At 40.3% G+C, this 24,277-nt stretch overlaps 1 long non-coding RNA gene across 1 annotated transcript; it reads right to left on the minus strand.

Moving 5' to 3' along the window:
- Positions 1-21,639: 21,639 nt before the first annotated feature.
- Positions 21,640-23,672, minus strand: LOC306639356. The gene is made up of 2 exons (XR_013757631.1): positions 23,598-23,672; positions 21,640-21,752 (listed from the first exon to the last, which is right to left on the minus strand). It is a non-coding gene; the product is annotated as an uncharacterized lncRNA (long non-coding RNA).
- Positions 23,673-24,277: the final 605 nt, after the last annotated feature.

Below are 24,277 nucleotides of genomic sequence, written 5' to 3' on the forward strand. Positions count from 1 at the left end.
ACCATGGACAATCTCAGCCATACAGCAATTCTGGTCTGGGCCTGTCCCTAGTACCTATCCCCTGTTACCTCCAAGAACTGACATTTTCTTTTTTTAATTTTGGGCAGTGCTAAGGATTGAACCCAGGGCCTCGGGCTTGCAAGGCAAATACTCTACCAACTGAGCTATACCCCTAGCTCCAAGAGCTAGCATTTCTGAGGATACCCAATGCTTTCTCCCACTGTGACAACTAAGGTTCATCGTGACCATGGAAGTGGACCTTCCAACCCAATAAGCTGCCACAGGAGGTTGTAGCACCTCTCAGGGACACTCACCCTATTCCTGAACATGGTTGTGCCTGTGGTCCCTTACCATAGTCTAGATGCTATGGCTACCTCGTTTCTTATGTCTGTTTCTTCCCCTGTAGTGTATGCCTCCAGACCCCACAATCATGGGTCAGTATTGGATGATGTTGAGAATCTGACTGAGCTTCTTTACTTCATCCGCAAGTTGCATCAGGGTCTCTGACCTTTACCAGACTTCCCCTGGACCTTGCTACAACTAAAGTGAGGCCCAGGAGCACCTCATAGCCTGACAGATAATAGCATGCTGTGCTTCCCGGGACACCACCATCCACTGCTCATGAAGAAACTAGATCTTTTAACCAATTAAGTCTGACCTCTGCATACACGAATATACCATGCTTTGATCATGTCCACTTTCCAGAAGATTCTTTATAATACTAAAGAGCTTTAGTGTGGCTGGGGGAGACTGGGGATTGAACTCAGGGTTACTCCATCACTGAGCTACATTCCAAGCCCTATTGTTTATTTTATTTAGAGACAGGGTCTCACTGAGTTACTTAGTGCCTCGCTTTTGCTGAGGCTGGCTTTGAACTCACAATCCTGTCTCATCTTCCCTAATCTTGCTGGGAATATAGGTGTGCACACTTTAAACACACTTCACAGTGAAAGTATAGCAACTATGAATGTCCATGCGACTTTTTTTTCATTTAATTTAAAAGTACTTTTGTTGAGGTTAAGTATATATAACATATAATATACCATTTTAGTGATTTTAAAAGACATTCTCAGTGTGCAAATATCAAAACCATCCATGTGCAGAATTTTTCTCACCACAAAGTTGTATTCTACCCATTAGGCAATACTTCCCATTATATTCTGCTCCAGCTGCCAGAATCCATTATTCTACTTTATTTCTTTCTGTATTAATTTGATTACTATAGCACCTAAAACAAGTGGAATGATACAGTATGTGTTGTTTTGTGTCTGGTTTAACAGTATAATGTGCTCATCCATGTTATAATATATATCAGAATTTCCTTCTTTTTCAACACTAGACACTGTTCCAGTCTGTATATACATAACATTTTGTTTGTCCATCCATCCATTGATGGATATTTGGGGTTTTTCTACCTTTTGGTTGTTGCGAATAGTGCTGCATGAGCACTGATATACAAAAATCTCTTTAAGTTCTTGCTTAAAGCCATTTTTATCACCTTTTACATTAGGTTCCATATTCTTCACTAAAATCATCCATATCCCTTTGCACATGTCTTGAGTATAGATCTGATTAAATAATATGGTATATTACTTTTTTTATTGTAAGCAAATGGGATACATGTTGTTTCTGTTTGTACATGGAGTAAGAGCATACATTTGCATATTCATACATTTACATAGAGTAATGATGTTTGATTCATTCCGTTATTTTTTTCCTTCCCCCCACCCCTCCCACCTCTCTTTTCCCTTTATACAGTCCCTCCTTTCTCCACTCTTGACCCCTCCCACCCCCCCATTACATGTCATCATCCGCTTATCAGTAAGATCATTCCTCTTTTGGATTTTTGAGATTGGCTTATCTCACTTAGCATGATATTCTCCAATTTCATCCATTTGCCTGCAAATGCCATAATTTTATTATTCTTTATGGCTGAGTAATATTCCATTGTATATATATACCACAGTTTCTTTATCCATTCATCAATTGAAAGGCATCTAGGTTGGTTCCATAGTCTGGCTATTGTGAATTGAGCAGCTATGAACATTGATGTGGCTGTATCTCTGTAGTATGCTGATTTTAAGTCCTTTGGGTATAGGCCGAGGAGTGGGATAGCTGGGTCAAATGGTAGGTCCATTCCAAGTTTTCTAAGGAATCTCCACACTGCTTTCCAGAGTGGCTGCACTAATTTGCAGCCCCACCAGCAATGTATGAATGTACTTTTTTCCCCACATCCTCTCCAACACCTATTGTTGCTTGTGTTCTTGATATAGCCATTCTAATTGGGGTGAGATGGAATCTTAGTGTAGTTTTGATTTGCATTTCTCTTATTACTAAAGATGGTGAACATGTTTTCATATGTTTGTTGATTGCTTGTAGATCTTCTTCGGTGAAGTGTCTGTTCATTTCCTTAGCCCATTTGTTGATTGGGTTATTTGTATTCTTGGTGTAGAGTTTTTTGAGTTCTTTATATATTCTGGAAATTAGTGCTCTATCTGAAGTATGAGTGGCAAAGATATTCTCCCATCTGTAGGCTCTCTCTTCACATTGCTGATAGTTTCCTTTGCTGAGAGAAAGCTATTTAGTTTGAATCTATCCCAGTTATTGATTTTGCTTTTATTTCTTGTGCTATGGGAGTCCTGTTAAGGAAGTCTGATCCTAAGCCAACAAGGTGAAGATTTGACCTACTTTTTCTTCTATAAGATGCAGGGTCTCTGGTCTGATTTCAAGGTCCTTGATCCATTGTGAGTTGATTTTTGTGCAGGGTGAGAGATAGGGGTTTAGTTTCATTCTGTTGCATGTGGATTTCCAGTTTTCCCAGCACCATTTGTTGAAGAGGCTATCTTTTCTCCATTGCATATTTTTGGCACCTTTGTCTAGTATTAGAAAATTGTATTTATTTGGGTTTGTGTCCGTGTCCTCTATTCTGTACCATTGACCTACCTGTCTATTTTGGTGCCAATACCATGCTGTTTTTGTTACTATTGCTTTGTAGTATATTTGAAGTTCTGGTATTGCGATACCCCCTGTTTCATTCTCCTGCCAAGGATTACTTTAGCTCTTCTGGGTTTCTTATAGTATATTACTTTTTATATAATTTTTCTTAATTGCAAAAATTATAACTAATGTTATGATTTTAGATTAAAAATTAACTGTGGATTCCCCTTGAGTATTGAGAAAATACTGAAAGCTTCATATTTTCCCCTTTAACAACTCTATGTATGTGAAAATCTATAAACATTTCAGGGAACTCATGGGTCCCTTCTGTTTTATCCTAAGTTCCAGTTTATAATTCCAATTTCTTTATTTCCTCATCGTGAGGATCTGAGACTTTAGAGCAACACATTTATTCTTCCCTTCATCAGTAGGACCTGGATGTAGGTATGCTGTGTCTTATTCTTACTGGTAGTCTCTCTGGACACCATGTGGCTTCTTGGGGTGTGGTGGACAGGAGACTGTGCAGTGCCAAGAAGCTCTTCCCATGCTTCACACACTCGAGCATGTGGAATCCCTTTGCAGGGTGTGAGCTGGACAGTGCAGGTCTCCCCACTTCTGCTCTCAGAGGCCACCAAAGTCCTGGCAGTATCCACAGTAGGTGGGTTGTGCTTGCAGGAGAATGGAGACAGGAGTGTCCCAGGCACATACACAGTGATCAATAAGTGCTTAGTTAGAGGGTCATCCTCATAATTTTCATGCTCAGCTTGTGTTTCTAGGCTAGAATAGGAAGGAGTAAGTGTTGCCTGTGTGGCCTAGAGGGAACTCTACAGCAGAAGTGCAGAGAAGAGTTCTGGAGAAAACAGAAATATTGTTTTTTGTCTTGCTTGGGATAGTCTCCCTAGGATGCAGGTGACCCAGATAGTACACTTGGTCAGGTAAGTCCTCACAGAGCAGGAGACCCATTTGAGAAAAAGTAAAGATCCAAAGCAGCATTTTTCACTTTCAGGGATCAGCAAGTACAACAAGCATAATGTGGAGCTGGGTGATTAGGTTTTCTTAGGAAAGAAAGGAAGCTGGTTTGTGTCTGGGGCATAGAAAGGAAGAAGAGGCAGCTCCAGAGCATGGGTCTTGTATCTCATGGTAAGTCTTTGATTCTTTTTCAACTTGAAATGAGAAGGCATTGGAAGTTGAAAACAGACAAGTTGGTGCATGTATGTAAAAACCCATATCTTCCTCCTTGGGCCCATTCAGTTAGGCAATTCTGCCTTTCCTAATGTTGCAAGAGATGGAAAACGAGGTTGAGGGACTGAACCCAAGGACTCCAGGATCAGAGGAGGATGGGAGTGAAATGCCTGGCTGAGAGGGAGAGTAAGTGGATATTGAGATGGTGGGACCACAAGATGGAAGCACACTGTATTTACATGGAAGGGACCAGCCCTAGAGAGCTGCTGGGCCCACAGATCTTACATGAACAGGATTGGACTTGTACCTGATAAGGACTGAGAGATGGAGGCTTTAGTTCTTCAGATGAAGTTTTGTTGCCCCGGGTGTGCAGGGACACAGGCTTCAGCTGCCAGTGCCTTCAGCTGTGGAGAGATGCCTCACCCAAGGCTGTGGCTCTTCTCAGGGAAGCCCACATCCAATGACTGCTCCAGGCTGGGGCATGAAATTCTGGCCACCCTGCTCCACCTGGGACAACTCTGAAGGGCTGGTTCAGCTCCACAGTTCCCTGCAGGATTGGCTGAGACTGTCTTTGAGCCTGAACCGCAGCTGAGCTTTTCCCTCTGCTCAACCCTGCCCCAGTCCCCTCCCTTCCCTAGGCCATGTGCATCCCAAGGGCACTTCTAAATAAACACCCTGAGTGCTGAACTCAGTCTGCTCCTAGGGTGAGAAACTGCAACACTACTCTAGGTTCTTGATTGAGAAAGTGAAGACCTGATATTCTTGCTGATATTTCAATCCTTCATTGCAAGGTTGTTCAAGGATGTGAGGAATTAGAAATGATAATCTCTACTTCCAATCTATGAATTCTTGTAACTCCTGGCAAAAACAGATGCCTTTGAATACTAAAGGTCATAAGGATATGAAGCAAGTGTTTTGCCCTTGGCATGGTAGATCATTCCAAGTTCTACCCTTAGATTTAGTGGAAACACTGCTCTGAGAGGCAAAGTATCATATTTGGGGCAATACGCACTCATGTGTGTAACAAGGTGGTGGCAGTTTTGAAACACTGTCAATTTCTTATAAACCCAAGCACACATGTAACTCTAAAGAATATGCTTCTATGTGAAAGACAATGGAATGAATTTGACCTAACTTCTCTATGTACATGTATGAATATACCACAGTGAATGTCACCATCATGTACATCCACAAGACACTATTTAAAAAACTGGTAAATAGGGGAATTATCAGTTGAGTAGAGGGACGGGAACAGGGGGAAGGAGGAGTGGAAGGGAAGTGGAAGTAGTGGGGACTGAAATAGAACAAATTATGTTTTATGCTTTTACAAGTATGTCAAAATGAATTCTAATGCTATGTATGGCTACAAAGAATCAGTAAAAATTTTTTTTAAATCATTTTAAAACAATGAACCATAGGTTTGTACTATAATAAATAGATCTCAGAAACACGAGGTTGGGCTAAAGAAACCATTTCCAAGATAAAACAAGATTATGATTCTATTTACATTCCATCCATGAATAGGCCAAACTGTTCTGCAGTCATAGGAGCTAGCCAGTGGTTGCTTCTAGTGTGGAGTAGGGACTGACCAGGAAGGTCCATGAAGGAGAGAATATTTTGGGGTGGTTGGATCATCCTACATCTTTTTCGCGTGATGCTTGCATGGTTGTACTCAATTTTTAATATTCACTAAAGACCTAAGATTAATGCATTTTATTGTGTGGATTTTATTCTGAAGCAAACTGAGTAGGAGAGAGGGTAATAACAAGTGAAAACGTGAGAACTTTCTTAACAAATCTCAGAAAATGGATTCCTGGGTTGGTGAGGAGAAAATAGAAAGCAGCCCAATCTGTAGAACCAAATGGGGGCAAGAATTTAGGACATATCACTGAAGTTGGGAGTGAAATTGAGGAGAAGTGCAGGAGGTTTTGTTGAAAATTTATTTGAGAATTTAGTAGTTGGTTGGATCAGCTCTATCAAATTATCATTTCAGTTAGTCCTTTATAGCAATCTCAGTTGAAGACCAGAGTTCTTGTTCTTGTTTTCCAGATGAAAAAACGGTAATCTTAAAATTCAGTGGTAGAATTACATCGTGGATATGGCAATGCAGAGAAATAAGGGATTCTGAAAAGTCTTTCAAGGGAGTAGCCTTGGCTTGCATTCCTATTGTGGACAACGGGAGCTGCATTTGTTCTTGTTATCTTTCAGTAATATCACAATTTCTTCCCAGATGGATCGATGCTGTGGGAAGTCTTTGATTGAAAAACAAAAACCCCTTGGGCTGTGAAAGACAACATAAGCACACAAGGCTGCTTCCATGGCACTCCTATGTTTTTACTCTGCAACATTCATAATTTTTTTATTCTCTTGCCTATAAGTACAAAGAATAGTACAGTTAAATTTCTAAATTAGTCTTCTGGAGATTCAAGCAGTGGAGGAGATTCTTCAAGAAATTTTACTCAGAATTATATATCACTTGCTGTTGCCACACTCAATCTGAACACACTCAATTTGGAGCATTCTTTTTAGTAAAACATACCCACATTTACCTGTTTGTCTATTCAAATAAGTTTTTATTATATTCTATTTTGGGAAATCAAGAGACATTGATAATAAAACATACCGATAAGTGTAGAACTCTCTCTTTTCTCTCTACAAGACCTCTATTTTTAGGCTTTTCTTCACTTCTAAGAAATAATGAGATCAGTGCATCTTCAATTTATAGTCATAATTCTACACACAAAAGTAGTATGTCACTTATGCTTTCACCAACTTATTTCCCCCTCCATCTTTTTAAAGAAAATTCAGTGTACAGATTTAAGCATGTCGCTACACATACAGATTCAGGTAACTTCAAGAGTCAATAGGATCAGTGCATCTTTTCATCACATCCCTCCCTCTACTGTTGGACAAATAAATTACTTTCATATTTTTTTTTTAATTTTTTTGGTTCCAGGGTTTGAACCCAGTGGGGTTTTTATTTTTTATTTTGAGTCAGGGTCTCACTAAGTTGCTTGGGGCCTTGCTAAATTGCTAAGGCTGGTGTCAAACTTGCAATCTTTCTGCCCTGGGTCTCCCGAGCCACTAGGATTACAGGCATGTTTTACCGTGCCCAATTACTCACACATCTTTGCTACCTCAAACAACACTTCACTGCACATCATCATACACAGAATCAATGAGTTGTATTTATTTTTATTTTCAACTTTTCTGGGGACAGCTAGCTTGGTTTCAAATTTCTATCTCTCTTAGCACTGTAGGAAAGTTCTGGTTTCCCATTTTGGCCCACTATTGTATTGTCACACATACTCATTTTTCATATCTAAGTCAGTAAAAAATACTGTCTTATTGCATTTCTCCAATTATTAATGACCTTAAACATCTCCACATATTTCTTGGTACTTTGGATTTCCTCTTTTTTTAGTTGTGTGTTCTAGGAATTGGCTGCTTTTTTAAGTTGACTATTTTTAAAAAATTGATCTGTAGTCTGCAGCCGATTTTGGATTTTTTCTTTTTTTTGCCACTGAGTTTACCTCCAGCCCATTCTATTTTTTTCATTTTTGAGTCAGGGTCTCATTAAGTTGTCCAGGTTTACCTAGAAATTGCAGTTCTCCTGCCTCAGCCTCCAGAGTGGCTGGGATTATAAGTATGTGGCACAGTGCCTGACTTCATTTTTGATTTCTTACCACCTTCTCTCCTTGGGCAACTTTATTTTCAAGATTAAATATTTTGTCTTCATTGTCTGAGGTTCTGTCTTCCAAGTGGTCTAGTCTTTTGGTGATGCTTTCCATTGAGTTTTTTATTTGGTTTATTGTTTCCTTCATTTCAAGGATTTCTGTTTGGTTTTTATTTGAGAATCTCTATCTCTTTGTTGAAATGATCTTTTGCTTCCTGCAGTTGCTCTTTCAACTGCCTATTGGATGATCATTCATTTGCTCTCTTATCCATCCTTTGCTTCACGAATCATTTTAATCATGTATAATCTAAAGTCCTTTTCTGACATTTCTTCTATCATACTGTCACTGGATTCTATTAATACAGAATCTAGATTTGTTTGGATCATTTTCTTCCCCTGTTTTTTCATGTTGTTCATGTATCTTCCCCTCTAGCAGTGCAGATCTGGGTATCACAGTTTCCCCACTGTAGGCTTATAGTGACCCTATAGGTTTCCAAAATCTTTTCTTTAAGGGGGAGATCAATATCAGCAGTGCCCAGTTCAGAGAGTACGCAACCCGAAACCAAATAGCTCCTATGAGGACATTAGCAATATTGTCATAATAAACAGAATGAGATCAATTATTATCTTCAGTATAATAAATAGATTGGCAATAAGGTCTACAGTTTCTAATGGAGGACAAAGAGGATGCAGAGGGGTGTAGAATGTAGCTGTTAATGGGATAAAAAAAGAATATATAGAAGTTCTAGATTATAGAAAGAGTGCGAGTATACTCAAAAGAAGTTGGTTATTAGCATGGAAAAAGGGAGAAAGAGACTCCAAGGGAACAGGTAAACAAAAGGAAAAGAGAGCGAGGGAAGTAAAGAAATAAAAACTTAAAATTGTTCGATAATGAGAAAAAAGAAAATCGATACTATAACAGTCATGTAGTATTCAAACCTCCCAGTCTTCAGTAGCTTGATGTATGAGAGGTATCTGACAATAAGCTTCCAGTCTCCAGCTGGCGTCTCAGGATGGGATTTGCCCCACCTAAAGATGGGAGATACAGCTTCCAGGATTATCCAAGATGGCCACTCTGGCTTCCAAATGTGTTGACAAGTGGGCAGCTGCAGCTCAGAGTGTGGGTGTGGTCAACTGGAGGTCCTGGAGGTGGAGTGCAGTTGGTCAGGCAGGAGTCCTGGAGGTGGGGTGTTGTCGGTCTAGTTGCGGGACCCTGGAGGCGGGGTGCAATCAGTAGGTCTGGGGGTTCTGGTGGTGGGGAGAAGTCAGTTGATGTGAGGGCCCCGGAGGCAGGGAGTGATCTGTCAGGCTGAAAGATCCTGGAGACGGGGCTCAGTCATTCCGGCCAGGGGCCCTACAAGTCCTGGCTGTTGTATCAAGATGGTAGCAGCCACATGTAACCAAACCTGCAGGTACTGTGACAGTGAACTTCCAGGCAACAGCAGGCAGCTGGTGCTCCAAAGACAGTCTGTGGTCAGTCTGCTGTCTACTATCGGACGATCGGGAGGTGAACCTTGGGCAGTGGGTGATGGGTATGTGAAAGGCAGGAGACGGACAGGCAAGCAGCAGGCAAATGGCGGATGATAGGTGTCTGACAGTGAGCAATCTGCACTCAAAAAGGTGTCAATATGCTGGCAGAATGCAGGTTATCTCAGTAGACAAATGGGGTAAACAGCAGGGGATCGATAAGCTACAAAAACTGCCTCACCAAGAAAGATATCCTCTGCTTGAAACCCAAGTTACACAGCAACAATGAACGCAGCCTCTCTCTAGTCCACCATCTTGGATTGAGATCCTGACTTCACTTTTGGATACTAATTCATTCTTTCCCTCCCTCTCTCTCTTTTTCTCTGAGTCTCTCTCTGTGGTATTAGGCATTGAACCCAGGTGTGCTTAACCACTGAGCATATTCCCAGTCCTTTTTTATATTTTATTTAGAGACAGGGTCTTGCTAAATTTCTTAGGGCCTTGCTGAGTTAATGAGGCTGGCTTTGAACTTGAGACCTCCTGCTTCAACTTCCTGAGCCACCACACCAGGCCAACCTCCATGGTCTTGAACCTTTAGAATTGTGAACTAAACACACTTCTTTATTAAAGTATGAAGCCTCAGGAATTTTATTGTAGCAATGTAGCAGTGGTCCATCTCATGCTTTGACTATAGCCCTTGTTGCTCTGCCACTAAGGCTTATTTTAAAATGGACATGTTTTTCTTTTCCTCTTCTCCCTCCCTCCCTAACCTGGGAGCAGGGAAACAAGATTACCTTTTCCCATTCCAAGTCAAGTTACCTGTCTTTGAGTACAGGAAGGAAATGGCACCAGAAGACTGAGGAAGTGACTGCCTCTGAAATTAACAAGTGAATTTCAACACCACATTAGGACAAACCTGGGATCCTCTGTCAAGGCACACCTGGAATGTAGCCTTTGAATAGCTTCTTTGAGAATCCTCTTTGACCCCTTATGGGCAGAATCATAGCCTCTGGAACAGGAGTCCCCTGTGCTTCTCCTTTGCTAACAAAGCAATAAACCTTCTTTTTCCTTTTTCTCAAGACTGTATCCTCCTTATTAAATTGGTGTTGGGGACAAGGACTGAGCTTTTGGTAACAGCAACACAAAACAGACTAAGACCATGGCCTGTCTATTCTGTACATACCTGTATTTGTCCAATTAAACTCAAATATCACAGTTTAATAAGTGAAAAGTCACCCATTTTTTAAGGGAAATCAACTTGAAGATATCTGATGTCAGATATTCAAATGTCTCCATGACTCAGTCTCCTCATCTGAAAATAAGAGTTAATAAGATTTTCCTTGTAAGTTATCATGAGGATTAAATCAATCATTCTTTGAAGAGTAAACAGTGTCTGTCATTTGAGAGTCACCATACATATTCTTTTTTGTGTGTGTGTGTGACACTAGGGAGTATTGAACTCAGGGATGTTCTACCACTGAGTTACATTGAGGCTGGCCTCAAACTTGGGAGTCCTCCAGCCTTAACCTCCCCAGTTGCTGGGATTACAGGTGTGTACCACCATACCAGTGATGTTAGCTATTTTAATAATATTTTGATTATAAATCATAAAGAGGGACTTCTGTTCATCAAAAGGTATGATAAAGGAAAGAAAAGACAAACCAAGGAGTGTGAATAGATATTATATTACTCATATCCAATAAAAAGCTATATTATCAAGTATATAAAGAACTATTACAATTGACTCTCTGTATCCATGGGTTCCACTGCATCTATAGATTCAAGCAATCATGGAATGAAAATAGTTTTAAAAAATTAAATCTGTACCGAATGCATACAGACATTTATTCTTGACACTCCCTAAACAATATAGTACAACAACTACTTCCATTGCATATACATTGTATTAGGTATTATAAGTAATTTAGACATGATTTAAAGTATATCAGAGGATACATGTAAATTATATGCAAATACTATACCATTTTATATAAGGGACATGAGCATCCATGGATTTCCATATCTTGAGGGGGTTCCTGGAATCAGTGCCCCCACCCCAGATACTGAGAGATAATTGTACAAAGAATGAGGACTCAGTTTTTTAAAAAGTGGATGAAATTATTAATAGTCTCTTCTTGAATAAGAATAGTCAAATATCCAATAAATGTATGAAAAAGTTGTAAGGAAATCCCATGAAACCATGCTGGACACGGGAAATCACATAAGGGAGTTTAGTAAGCAAACAGAGTGTCTCCCTGCAGGGTAAGAGAGAAAATGAGAGGAAAAGAGAAAGGAAAGAGAAAGGGTGCCCTAGAGAGAGTGGAAAGCCAGGAGGAGGAAAAGCAAGTGAGAAAAGATGGCAGTGAAGCTATCTTTAAGAATCCCACCCAACTAATGGGACCAATAATGGAGAAGGATACTTGCAAGCTGACTGATGAACCAATAGCTAGCTAGGATGTTCACAGACTGACAGTAGTTGGGAGGTGGGGAAATGGCTGCATCCAAAAGGGTGGGGAGAGCAGCTTTATACATTACAAAAGTACTGTCATTAGTAATCAGGGAAACACAGAACTTAATGGGATACCTTCGCCTGACTGCCTAACACTGAAAAGGCTAATATTTACCTAAGATTTGCAGAGATGAAAAGCAACGAACACCATCATATGGAGCTATTGAAAAGCAGTTTGGATGATAGTTTGCATTCATGTGTTCTATGACCAAGAGATCCGTTCATTAGTATGAGTACACATGAACACCTGTACACAACCTACAAAGTCCAAAAATGGTCAGAGTAACATTGTAAGAGGCCAAAAGTGAAACTATTTAAATGCTCATCCATGGCAGAAGTATTCATAAAATTGAATACCTTATAGAAAGAAAATGGAATAAAGTACAACTACATGGAGCAATATCAGTGTTGAAAAAGGCACATACAAAGTACATTAAAATATATAACTAAAATTCTTTGTATGTAAAATTATATGATGTTTTTAAAAGTGGGCCAACTTTTATGTAATTTATTAGAATTCTACAGGAAAACTTTATATTTTCTCTCAAATTTTTAAATTTATTCAACCATTTATTTAAGTAAGTGTGAACTCATTTGTTTTCTACTTTGGATTTTAATACAATATTACTTTTATTTTATTTTTTTATTCAATGTCTTTGAGAGTTGGCCATTAGGAACAGTTTCATGTGCCCCTTTAACAGACCCCAATCAATGTTTTTGTTTGTATTTAGCATATTCTTATTTTCAGCATGATAAGATAATGTAAGCTCATTCCATGTATTTCCTGCCAAATTCTGGAAACTTTTTTCCTCATGTTTTCCTTTTATTTGGGAAGAGATCAGGGATCAGACCTGAGGTTCTAAATGTTCAACAATCCCCCCCCCCCCCAACCCCGGTATGGTCAGTGCTGCTGATCGTAGATCATTCTTTGAGTAGCAAGGATGTAGAAGACTCCATTGTGATTCTCCTATGGAAATTTGACAGCCTCCATCAGTGGTTCTTGAAGTGTGGCTCTCTTTCCCAGAGATGCAGTATCATCTGGGAACTTGTTAGAAAAGCAAATCTGGGGGTCTCACCTTCCAGATCTACTGAATGAGAAGCTGGGGTAGGACTCAGCACTCAATTTTTACAAGCTCTCCAGGTGATTCTAATGTACACACAAATGTGGCAACCACTGGTATTCATAAGTTGATGGTTTTAAATCAAGTAATAGAATCTCTAGAAAGGGAACTGAGGCGTCAGCAATATGTACTTTTTAATTTCCAAGGCACAAGGGTCTCAGATAATGCCAGTGTTCAGTCAAGGATCACTTCCACAGAGCACCCACAGATGCTTTGAACACAACTGACTCACCGGAATTTTAAGGAACATGTGACAAAGCTGCTTTTGTTATAATCATGACCTGGTGGAAAGTTTTTATCGTTCTGAATCCAATGTAAAACAGACTTTTCTGGTATATTGTATATGTTGTCTCCAAATTCCTAAGATATACATAAAGCTTTGTGTCTCTTTCTTAGTATTTGAAGTCTCAGGACTCATCAACACATCCTTTACTTTGAAGGAGATACCCAATGCAGCCCATCCCACTAGATTTAAAAGAACTTCACTGAGTTACATGTGTACTCTCAAGTCACCAAAAATATTTACTGCATTGTTTTTCCTGGTCCTATGAGAATGATATAACAATAAAATAAATCAATGTCCTGTTAACAAGGAAGTCTGTGTGTGGGGGGGTGCTTATGTCTTCTCCAACCAGGATGGAGATAGCAGAACAGGATGAGTGCAGGTACTGGGAGGAGAAAGTCTGAGTTCCTAGGGTAGACTACAGAAGAAATGAGGCTTGGGGAAACCTGTCTGGGTCTGGGTATGAGGGTCCTGGTAACTTAGCTACAACAAAGGCCCTATGCTGTTCCTCAGTGAATGCTGGAGAGAATATTCAGAGAGGGACGTTTTTGCTTCACAGCACAGACAGAGGGATGGAGTGAGACTAGATGTCTGCAGAGGTGCGCATCATAGGGGTTGTGTGGAGGAAGCTCTGTCTGCCTCCTGCTCAGGCTTCTGCTATAAGATGGACTTCAGAATAGTTGATTAACATCTTTGGGGACCTGAGACTTTTTGTTGATCTAGGAGGACAATCAGTTCTGTCAGTGGTAATCAAAGAGTGGAGAAAACTGTGATAACCAGAGTTACATGGACCTTTTATAACATCTGAGATTAAGAAACTGAAAATTAAATAACCATAGTGAGGGGCATTCCTCTTCTTCTCTTTCCTCCTCCTTCACCTCCTCCTTCTTTCATTGGTACTGTGGACTGAACCCAGGGCACTTTATCACTGAGTTACATCCCCAGTTCTTTTTATTTTGAGACAGGGTCTTGCCAAATTGTTTAGAGCCTTGCTAAGATGCTGAGGCTAGCTTTGAACTTGCAGTTCCCCTGCCTCAGTCTCCCTAATCACTAGGATTTCAGGCATGTGCCACCATGCCTGGCTTCAGATTAGCTTCTTTCGCTTAATAATATGCAACCAAGTCTCCTCTATGTCTTATAGCTTGATAGCTTATTTCTTTTTATTACTGAATAATATTCCATTGAATTGGACATACCACAGTTTAAACAAAATTCACATATTGAAAGATATTTTTGTTGCTTTCAAGTTTTGGCAATTACAAATAAAAATGCTATAAACATATGTAGGTTTTTGGGTGGATAAATGGTTTCAATTTATTTGGTTAAATACCAAGAAACTCAAGAGCTGGATTATATGGTAAGAGTATATTTAGTTTTATAGGAAAAAAACAAATTATTTTCCATCCATCACTTACTGTTCTTTTTTCTCTTGATTCACCCACATATTTGTACAAAAGGTCACACATGCTTATTTGCAAATTCCACTCCTTGTCATGTTTGGCCTTGTTGCAGTGCTACCAGGGCAAGGTCAAGATTTCATAAATAGGAGCCAAAAGACTCAACCTTTCTTCAGAACTTCTACACTGGCTTTTGAATAATCTTTCAATAAATCAGCTCTTTCCTCTGGCTCTCCATTTCCTTATTTAGTCAAAAGAAGCTCTTAGCCACATCACACCTGTGCTGGAGTTGACACATAGGTTCAGACCAGTGTGAACAGTATTTGTGCTAAATAACTGTCGGTTATTATCAGTGTTATTTATAAGCCCAAATTAAAAAGAGGTACATTAGAAACTCTACTTAAATGCATACTTTTAGAGGTTGGTGTTCAGGCCTTAAGAGTTCTCCAAGATTTATTAAAAATTTTCAGTTATAGATTTTGTGTGACTACCTGCCCACATTGTATAATTCATAAAAATCAACCTATGCTAACTTATTTTTTAAAATATTTAAACAGTCATTTCCATATATTTAGAAATGACTTCACTATGATATTTATTTTGTTATGGGGTATAACTTAAGAACAGACCGATCACCACTGAGAAGTCCAAATTTGAGAGTCTTTATTAAGCCGGCCAACTGACTGTCTCACACAATGCCCCCAAAAAATGGTTGCTGGGAGAACAGCCCCGACCATAGGGTTGTAGGGGTTCTTATACCAAAAATCACATCAATCAAAAGTGTCTGTTGCTATGATTCGAAATTACACATTAACATCATGAGATCATCAACAGAGGGGGAAGTGGGTCAAAACGACCTTTACCTAGGTACAAACTGAAGAATGGTTACTAACGTCCACACAATCACTGTTCACCTGGTACATTGTTTAGGAGCAATAGGAATCAAAAGAGAACAATTTTTCTTCTCGTAAGAATTGTCATGTTGAGAGTTTTAATCCAATCAATGAATTAATCCCCTGATAGGGATTAACTGAGTGGTAACTGAAGGTGAGTAGGGTGTGGCTTCTTGCATTGTCTTACACATGAGCTTTTAAGGGACACCTCATTTCCAAACTAAAACAACCATGGATCATCATGGTTGTTTTGAGACTTTCTATAAGATGGTGCTGGCCCTGCTGCTGACTCAGTTCTATATTCTCAGGAAAGGTATCTCTTAATCTTAATTCCTCATGAGCTGTGTCACATTGAATTGGTTTTTGTAAATCCAGTGGATTGTCTGCCCTTAAGGCAAAGTCCTTCTGGTCCAATCCTCCACGTCAGGTGCAGGTGGTGGAATCACATGCACATAGTACACTGCTGTCTCTCACTGATGGATAGTTCGTTTCCTAGTTTCCTACTGACTGAGGGAGAGACCGCTTGGCAGAAAAACATTGGCTAAAGATAACAGAGAATATATGTTTAATAAACATTGCTTTTTTACTGAAAAAAAAAAAAAAAGAATTGTCATTGACTACAGAATTGTATTGCTAAACATGTCACGCTAAGTAACTGATGATGGGTACAGAGGCAGGGTGTTCCCATGGGTGAAGCTTATTTCCTACATAACATGGAAATTACAGAGCAAAATGGAGTCTGTTTAGTCATTTGCCTTATAGTCTGGCCTATAACATTCTCATGGAGCCAGATCTGTCAGCCCATCACAATTTTAGTGGGTCATAGCCATGTATTCAAAGTTTTTTCTTTTGATGTTTGTGTTACCTATCATTGCTTTAAATAGAAACATGCAAACAGTTGCTAGGAATTGACTACAGAGACAAGCAGAAAGGAAATAGATCTGAGTTGAACAGAACCCTGGTAAGGAACAACCCCTCCCTCTGGTGGTCCCCTCACTCTGCTCACCAGCTTCTCAGAATGAAATATCCAATGCTCTACGGTTGCTCTTCATTGCCACAGTGAACTGTCTCGGCAGCCTGCAGTGACCAACAGGATGATACCTTGAGCAACTTTTCACTAATTTTCAGTGTTGTGGTTTAGATGTGAGGTGTACCCCAAAAGCTCATGTATGAGACAATGCAAGAGAGTTTAGAGGTGAAATGGTTGGGTTATGAATGTTTTAACCTAGTCAGTGCACTAATCCTTTCATGGGGATTAACTTGGTGGTAAGCGCAGGCAGGTAGGGTGTGGCTAGAGGAGGTGGGTCCCTGTGCCTTCTGGGTATATAGTTTGTCCTTGTTGAGCAGAGCTCTTTCTCTGCTTTCTGGTGCCATGTTCCCAGCTACTTCACTGTACCATACTCTTCTGCCATGATGTTCTGCCTCACTTCAAGCTCTGAGGAATGAAACCAGTTGTCTATGGACTGAGACCTTTGAAACCACAAGCCCTAAAATAAACTTCTCTTCCTCTAATTGTTGTTTTCAGTTCTTTTGGTTTGGCAACAAAAAGTCTGACGAAAACACTCAGCAAGAATTGGACATTATGAAAATAAGCAATTTCTGGCAGGACACAGGAGGGGCATTAGGAGAAGAGGACCATTACTCAAGATACCACCCCCCCAAAAAAAATTTGTGCTGCTGGGTTTCTGTATTTCCTTACCTCATCTCTAGTATACTGGCATCCAGTATCCTTATATCCTAAAAGATCAGGATCTTCCATCCCAGAAAGGACTGTATCAAGCCTGTGGACCTCAGAGAATGTCTTTTCCTGCACTCATAAATGACTTCTCTCCTATCCCATTCTTCACAGCCTTTAAAAAAAAAAAAATAAATAAATAATGACATTGTGTCTAAGTATTTCAGGTCCATTCATTCATTCAATGAATGAGAACCTGTTGTATACCAAGCTCCGTTCTTAGAAGACAACAGTTTAAACTCTCTTGAGCCTGTAGTCTCATCATAAAGATTGACATAATAATATGCCAAGTAATCAAAAATGTCAAGAGGAAAAATAAAGCACAGTAAAGGGTTAGAGAGTGACAGGGGCTGCTATGTTTGGTTGGATGGTCAGGGGTGACGTCTTTTGGGATGTGGTCATCAAGTGAACCATGTGGACATGGAAGTGGGGCATGTTTATGGGCAAAAAGACAGGTACAAATGCTTTGAAATAGGAGCATGTGCTTGCAGATTAGCAAAGGGGCTGGCGTGAGTGGCGATGGATTGGAAGTCAAGGCAGAGGTCTGGATAGGGCCAGAGTAGGCGCAAACATCTTGCTCATTGCAAACTTCTCCAGAACACCACTGATTGGAGTAGTTGGTGTTTTAGGTAAACAGGGGGTGGAAGAATTTGGGTGGGCCACAGACTCTTTGAAAGCACTTATAATAGACAGCTAACCCTGGAAATGACTGTGTCTTTCCAACCAGTTATAAGTCCTACTATAGCATGACTTTTTTTTTTGGGGGGGGGGGGGGTTACTGGGGATTGACCCAGAGATGATCTATATTCCCAGCCCTTTTAAATTTTTTTATTTTGAGATAGGGTCTTGCTAAGTTGCTGAGGCTGGCCTCAAACTTGCAATATTCCTACCTCACCCTCATGAGTTGCTGGGATTACAGGCCTCTGCCATTTTACCTGGCTGGGAACTGTTTTTTCTTTTCTACTGAATCAGCATTATAGTGCCTGTCTGACTCACAGTAGGTAGTACATACTGGCATTGTATTAGACTGCACTCCACTAGATGCAGAGGATTTCACTGTGTTAGCAAACACATAAGCAATCTATGAGCAACCCAAAATCAAGGACATGTAGTCAATACATGGGAAATTCACTGAGGCTCATATCTGAAGACCATAGAGGGCTATGAAGCTAGTGTGAAGGAAGGAAGGATACACTTAGATCCTAGGGAGTTGGTGGCAAGACTTGTCTGGAAAAAGGGCCTTGGGCAAGTTGAACAAGGGATCTACCACTGAGCTACATCCCCAGCCCCAGGGATTTACTTTTAGGATGATAAAAAATGTTCTAAAATTAGATCATATACTTCATGAACATATTAAAGCAATTGAATTGCATACTTTAAAAGGGGAATATTTATGGTGTATGAAGTACATCACAGTAAAGCTGATTCATTATTTAAAAAGTGGATCACAGACTAAATGTAAAAACTAAATCATAAAATATAAAAGGGAATGTTAAAACAAAGAATTGCCTGGAAAAACAGCTACCAGATGAGAGATCAGATATGAGAGTAGAATGGGGTGTGGATTTGAGGGTAGGACTGTGCACAGGGAAACTGAGGTTCCAGATAAGGATAAAATTTGGGAAAGTACTAGAATTAGGAATTGGCAATCATCTTAGGAAGCATTCCTGGTGATTGTCAAGTATTGGCTGAGTAAGTCTCTCCCATCTGAGAAGCTCCTTAGGAACCAAGCAACTTTCCCTTGCTTTTCTTGGGGATGACACTTATTAACCAGATTTGCACACGGCCATCTGGCATCCTAGCACTTTATTTTATCTACAGTTGACCTCATTTATTAAATCTGATTAATACAACCTGTTACTGTTTTTCTTATTTTTGTTCTGTACAGCAAGGACTTAATGAATATTATTGATTGAATAAATGACTTGAAACCATCAACACAAAGAGAAAAAAGGCCCACTTTGTAAGAAAAACCTATGACAAATAAATTATTGCTTTAACATTAACTATCTTTTGAAATAAGATGTACAGTTCTAAGCAGAGGTTAAAATAAATCGAAGAGCCAGAGAATAAACCATTTCTCATATTCCAACACCATCCTTTCATTTATTCACTCAACAATTACTGTTAAGCCCTCTTCCCATGCAGCAGTGCTCTGGAGGCTAAGGGTGAACATAATATGGAGCTCAGAGTCTCCTTGAATGGAGTCACAGACAAGCATTTAGACAGTTTCACCAGAAATGTGTCTTCTGTCAGGAGCTGTCAGCCTCAACTTCAGGGCCAAGGACACATACACAGGCCCTTGGAGCTGTGTCAGTCTGTTTCTGGGCTCTTGGTAGCCCTCTCAATCACTTCTTCCCAATCATGACTGAAAATGGACCAAGGCCACTTTTCTTGGGAGCAATGCCAGGCATGGGATAAGCCTCCAGGGACCTGGGATAAGCCTCCAGGGACCTGGGGTAAGCCTCCAGGGACCTGGGGGCTGGCTTTGACTGAATACATTGACTTCTTTACTCTAGGAAATGGATACTACTTACTATCAAATCCTCCCTCTTCCATCTGTGCTATGGGCATTCCTTGGCTCCTTTAGAAAGTGGGGCCATTTAAATCCCATTCCTTATGTTTCATTCTCTCTTGCCACTATTAATCTCTTTTCCATGGACCAAACCTTAATTCTTATGTTGAAGCCCTAATCCCCAGCATCATGACGTTTGCAGGAGGGGTTTTGGGGAGGTTGGTAGGTCATGAGGGCATTAAAACCTTAAAAAAAAAGAAGAAGAAGAAGAAGAAGAAGAAGAAGAAGAAGAAGAGGAGACATGAGAGTAAATTCTCTCTCTGCATTTGAGGCTATAGGAAGAGAATGACTGTCTGTAAGTCACCTTCATCAAGACCTCAACCATGCTGACCCCTTGATCCCAACTTCCCAGCCTCCAGAACTGTGGGAAATGAATGCTGCTTAAGCCATTCAGTGTATGGTAATTTGTTATTGTGGCCTGCCTGAGCTGACAAGGCATCCTCTCAACTGTTTGTCTAAAGTTCATACTGGATACTCATGGAGAAAGTTAAAAAAAAAAAAAAAAAGAGGGTAAAGGAATCAAGAAACGAGTCGCTACATTATGAGTGTCTGCAATGAACCTGGCTAGCACTTCTGGTACTTCCCTCCTTTTCTCTCCCAAGAGCTCCATCTATACTGTAAGGCCAATAGAAATTCTGAGCCCCAACTCTATCATTATTCAGGCAGTGACTCACGACTCTGAGGCTCTAGCTCCCCCGGGAGACTGTAGCAGAGTGGTTACCAGGATGTATCCTATGTTTAAACCCCAGTTCTGTGCTTAGAAATGTGTGGCCTTGGCAAGCTGCTTCATCTCTGTGTGTTTCAGCTTCCTCTTTCCAAAAATGGAAATGAATGAAAATAGCAGTGCCCACAACAAGGGTGATTGTGAAGACTAAATAAGCTAACATAAGTAGAACACTTTGAGCAATAACCAACTCAAGGTAAGAATGTTTCCACACATTCTTAACACTCCGAACATGAGTTCAGAAGCTCATCCCCTGAAAAACCCACTGTTCAAGACAAAAGTATTGGGGAGAAAGGAAGGTTTTATTTATGACCAAAGAATGGAGAAGTGGGAAAAGCTGTTCACAAATCAGTTTTCCAATTCCAGAAGGTTGACAGGTTATAGATCTAGGAAAGGAATACGTTACAAATGTAAGGGAGTTCAGTCAGTTTTTCATCATTGTGGCTAAATAGCTGAGAAAATCAACTTGACCGATTTTGTCCCATTGTCCCAGATGTGTAACACTTATAAAAATTTTAGTATAGTATATAATTGTCTAATGTATAATTATGTAACAATATAAATATAATATCATAATACTAATACAATAATATAGGTTTTAAATTATGAGTTCCAATTTTAGATTTCCGGGTTTAAATTATGATTTTAATGTACCCATATCAATTTCACAGAAGTGAAAATTGGGACTTAATGGGAAAGAGGAGGTTTATTTTGGCTCATTTTCAGAGGTTTCAGTTCATGGTCAGTAATTGGCCCCATCACTATAGGCTTGTGGTGACACAGATCATCATGACAGGGAGGTGTGGTGAAGCAGAGATGCTCACCTCATAGCAGCTGGGAAGCAAAGAGAGAGAAGAGGGGATTGGGCACAAGATGTACCCTTCCTGGGCACACCTCCAATGACATGTTTCTTTCAACCAGGCCTTAACCTCCTACAGTTCCCACCTTCTCCCTGTAGTCAATTCATTTATGACCAATCAATGGATTAATCCACTGATGATGTCAGGGCCCTCATGATGCAATCACTTCCCCAAAGCCCCACTTCTGAACATAGCAGCATTGAGGATCAAGCCTTCAACACATGAGCCTTTGAGGGACATTCCAGAGCCAAGTTAAAACAAACAATAAGGAGGAGAGGCAGGCTAATAAAGAAGATAAATATTTATGTCTGTTTTGGGATAGGCCGAGATCTTCCAAAAACTCCTTTCATGGCTTGGTGTTCCAGACATGGCAGCTGGTAGGTGTTCTTAGCCCTGAAGGGTAGAGAGAGAGAGACTAGGTAAGTGTAGGTCAAGTTAAATCTATGTTATAGTTTTGGACAAAACATTTTTCAAATGATCAACATGTCTACATACAGAGCCAAGTAGAATCTGACCCACAATTAAGGCAACAAAGGGGACAGACACAAAAGGAGAACAGAGAGGTCAAGTGTTTTCATCCCATTCCAGTCATCCTTCAGACATCTGTAGGCTCAGAGAAGAGTCAGTTTTTTCAGCAAAAGGGAACTTCAGGCCCCTGAAGAGTAACCTAGGCAACCATTATCATCATAACCCACATGGCAGAGGTGTTATCTACAGCAAAGATAGTGGGAGACTAATAATGCATTGCCAAGCTGTGTGACCTCCACAATTAGTTATTTTTAAGTCAACAAAGAGCAAGTGAAACTAGAAGGTTTATTTAGGTTTTTTTTTTTTTAATAACAAGGACAAGCTGTTATTTTGTTATTTTATGTTTTTTTTTTTTAAAGTATACTTCAATACAGTGGTAGGAAAAAGACATACAATAAAGTCTAGCTAATGATGGCATATTATTATTATTATTGTTGTTGTTGTTTTAGTATTAATGTTATTATTACTATCATTCTTATTTTCAGACTTGGAGGTAATGGATCTGCTGTCTTCCCTACTAAAGAACTTGAAAAGAGATTGACAAAGCAAAGGGCTGTAGATCATTCAAAGCATGGGCTGGAATCCCAGCCTGGCATCAACTTCAAACTTGTTGCATTGCAAAAACTCAGAATCTGCATTTTTAACTAGATCCCCACGTGAGTCATGAGCAAGTTTAAATTTGAGAAGCAAGGCTCTAGCAAGTGCTAGATCTACTTCTAGCACTGGTTCTCAGCTTTGCCTTGGATACAATGCCTGAGTTCCTCAACCCTGCCCCACCCCAGAAATTCCATTTTAATTGGCTGGAGCACAAAAGCTTAAAAGGTCCCTGGGTGACACTAATGTGCAGTCAAGGCTGAGAGTCACCCATGGAGCATTTGGCTCAGAAGGAGTTAGGCTGCAGGGTGCCTGGGAGTTTCTTTACTTCAGCAACTGCCAGTGAGAGTTCTGGTTTGTTTTGCTTTTTTGCGGGGAGGAAGAAAAGTGGAAGTATGAAGGAACACAGGAAAGACACATTCTTCACAACCCACCCCCACCATTCCCCAGTCTTCTTTCCAGCCAACAGGACACATGACAAGGCTTTTTGTCCCACATTTCTGTTTCTTTGTTGCAGCACCCAGGCTGTGTTGTTTGGCTTTGTCTCTCTCACTCAAGTCACTGTGCTGAAGGGACTTGTCTTTTCTTCGAAGGAAATTTGTATTTCCTTGGAAATGATGTCCTCCTTGCTGCTTCTCCTGCCCATCATTCACAGTACCCAGAAGTCGTTTGGTCGTAGAAAACCTGATCAGAGATCTTTCCCTGAACTTTCATGTCAAACCCTTGACCCCTGGTGGAAAGTCCACATTCCCAGTAGGCTCGGGGAAGTTATCTGAGTGAATGCTGCTGCCTAGACAATGGTCCATGCCTCATTGTAAAGCTAAGGACTCTCCGGGGCACGGGTGGGAGGCAAGGTCATGTCATTCCTACATTTTAAAGAGAAGCTGGAAACCTGGAATTTTATGAAAATTCTTCAGGTTTTCAATGTTGGCAGTTAATTAAAAAACATAACAGCTTTGCTGGCCAAATAAAACATTACCTGAGGTCAGAGCAGACCATTGACTTCTGAGGCATGCCTGGTGTTCCAAACTGTCCATTTGGGTTGGAAAAGTTCCATGAGCAACTAAGCTAAATGATCTTGCTTTACCTTTGGTACTGGTAGAAAAGGTAAGATACCTGAGTATCATGTCTTCCAAGTCCTGTAGCCAAGGTTTTTAAATCGGGTGGCTTTTTCTGGACTCGTTATGTTGGGCAAAGGCACATCTTCCATATATACAGGCCCAAGTATGGCTGTTTCCTCTGTACCATCTAGGTCCTTTGTGTGTCCTAGGGTCACAGTGGACTTCTCTGCCTCACCTGATGCCAGACATTAAGGAGTTAGGCAGAAGATGTTGCAATTTCCTGGGAAAGCAAAAAGAAGGAAAGAAAGGAAGGTTTATATTCTTCAGTCTTCTCCCTCTCCTATAGCTTCCCTTCCTCTGCATAACAGCCCCAGCATTTGTCAGAGTTCCTTGTGTAATACTGCCTTGCTTTGTAAGTGACTAAATGTTTCTCCCTCAATATTCTCTTTATACAAGATGACGTGACTTGTGTTTGTTGCTAATATTAGATTTGGAACAGATGCCCTCATTGTTGGGTCCTGGGTACATGCAGAGCAGATTAATAATCTAAAGACAAAGACCTCATGCTCAGTGACTTACTTTTTTTGTGTGTGGTGCTAGGGATTGAACCCTGGGCCTCATGCATGTGAGGCAAGCACTCTACCTCTAGGCTACATTCCCAGCTCCCATGACTTTAATAGCAGAACTTGCTGCAAGGGACAGGAGTTTACACTGCATTGGGTGAGGTGTGGGGGG

This window comes from Sciurus vulgaris (genome assembly GCF_902686455.1).
Source record: "Sciurus vulgaris genome assembly, chromosome: 11".
NCBI classification, from domain to species: Eukaryota; Metazoa; Chordata; class Mammalia; order Rodentia; family Sciuridae; genus Sciurus; species Sciurus vulgaris.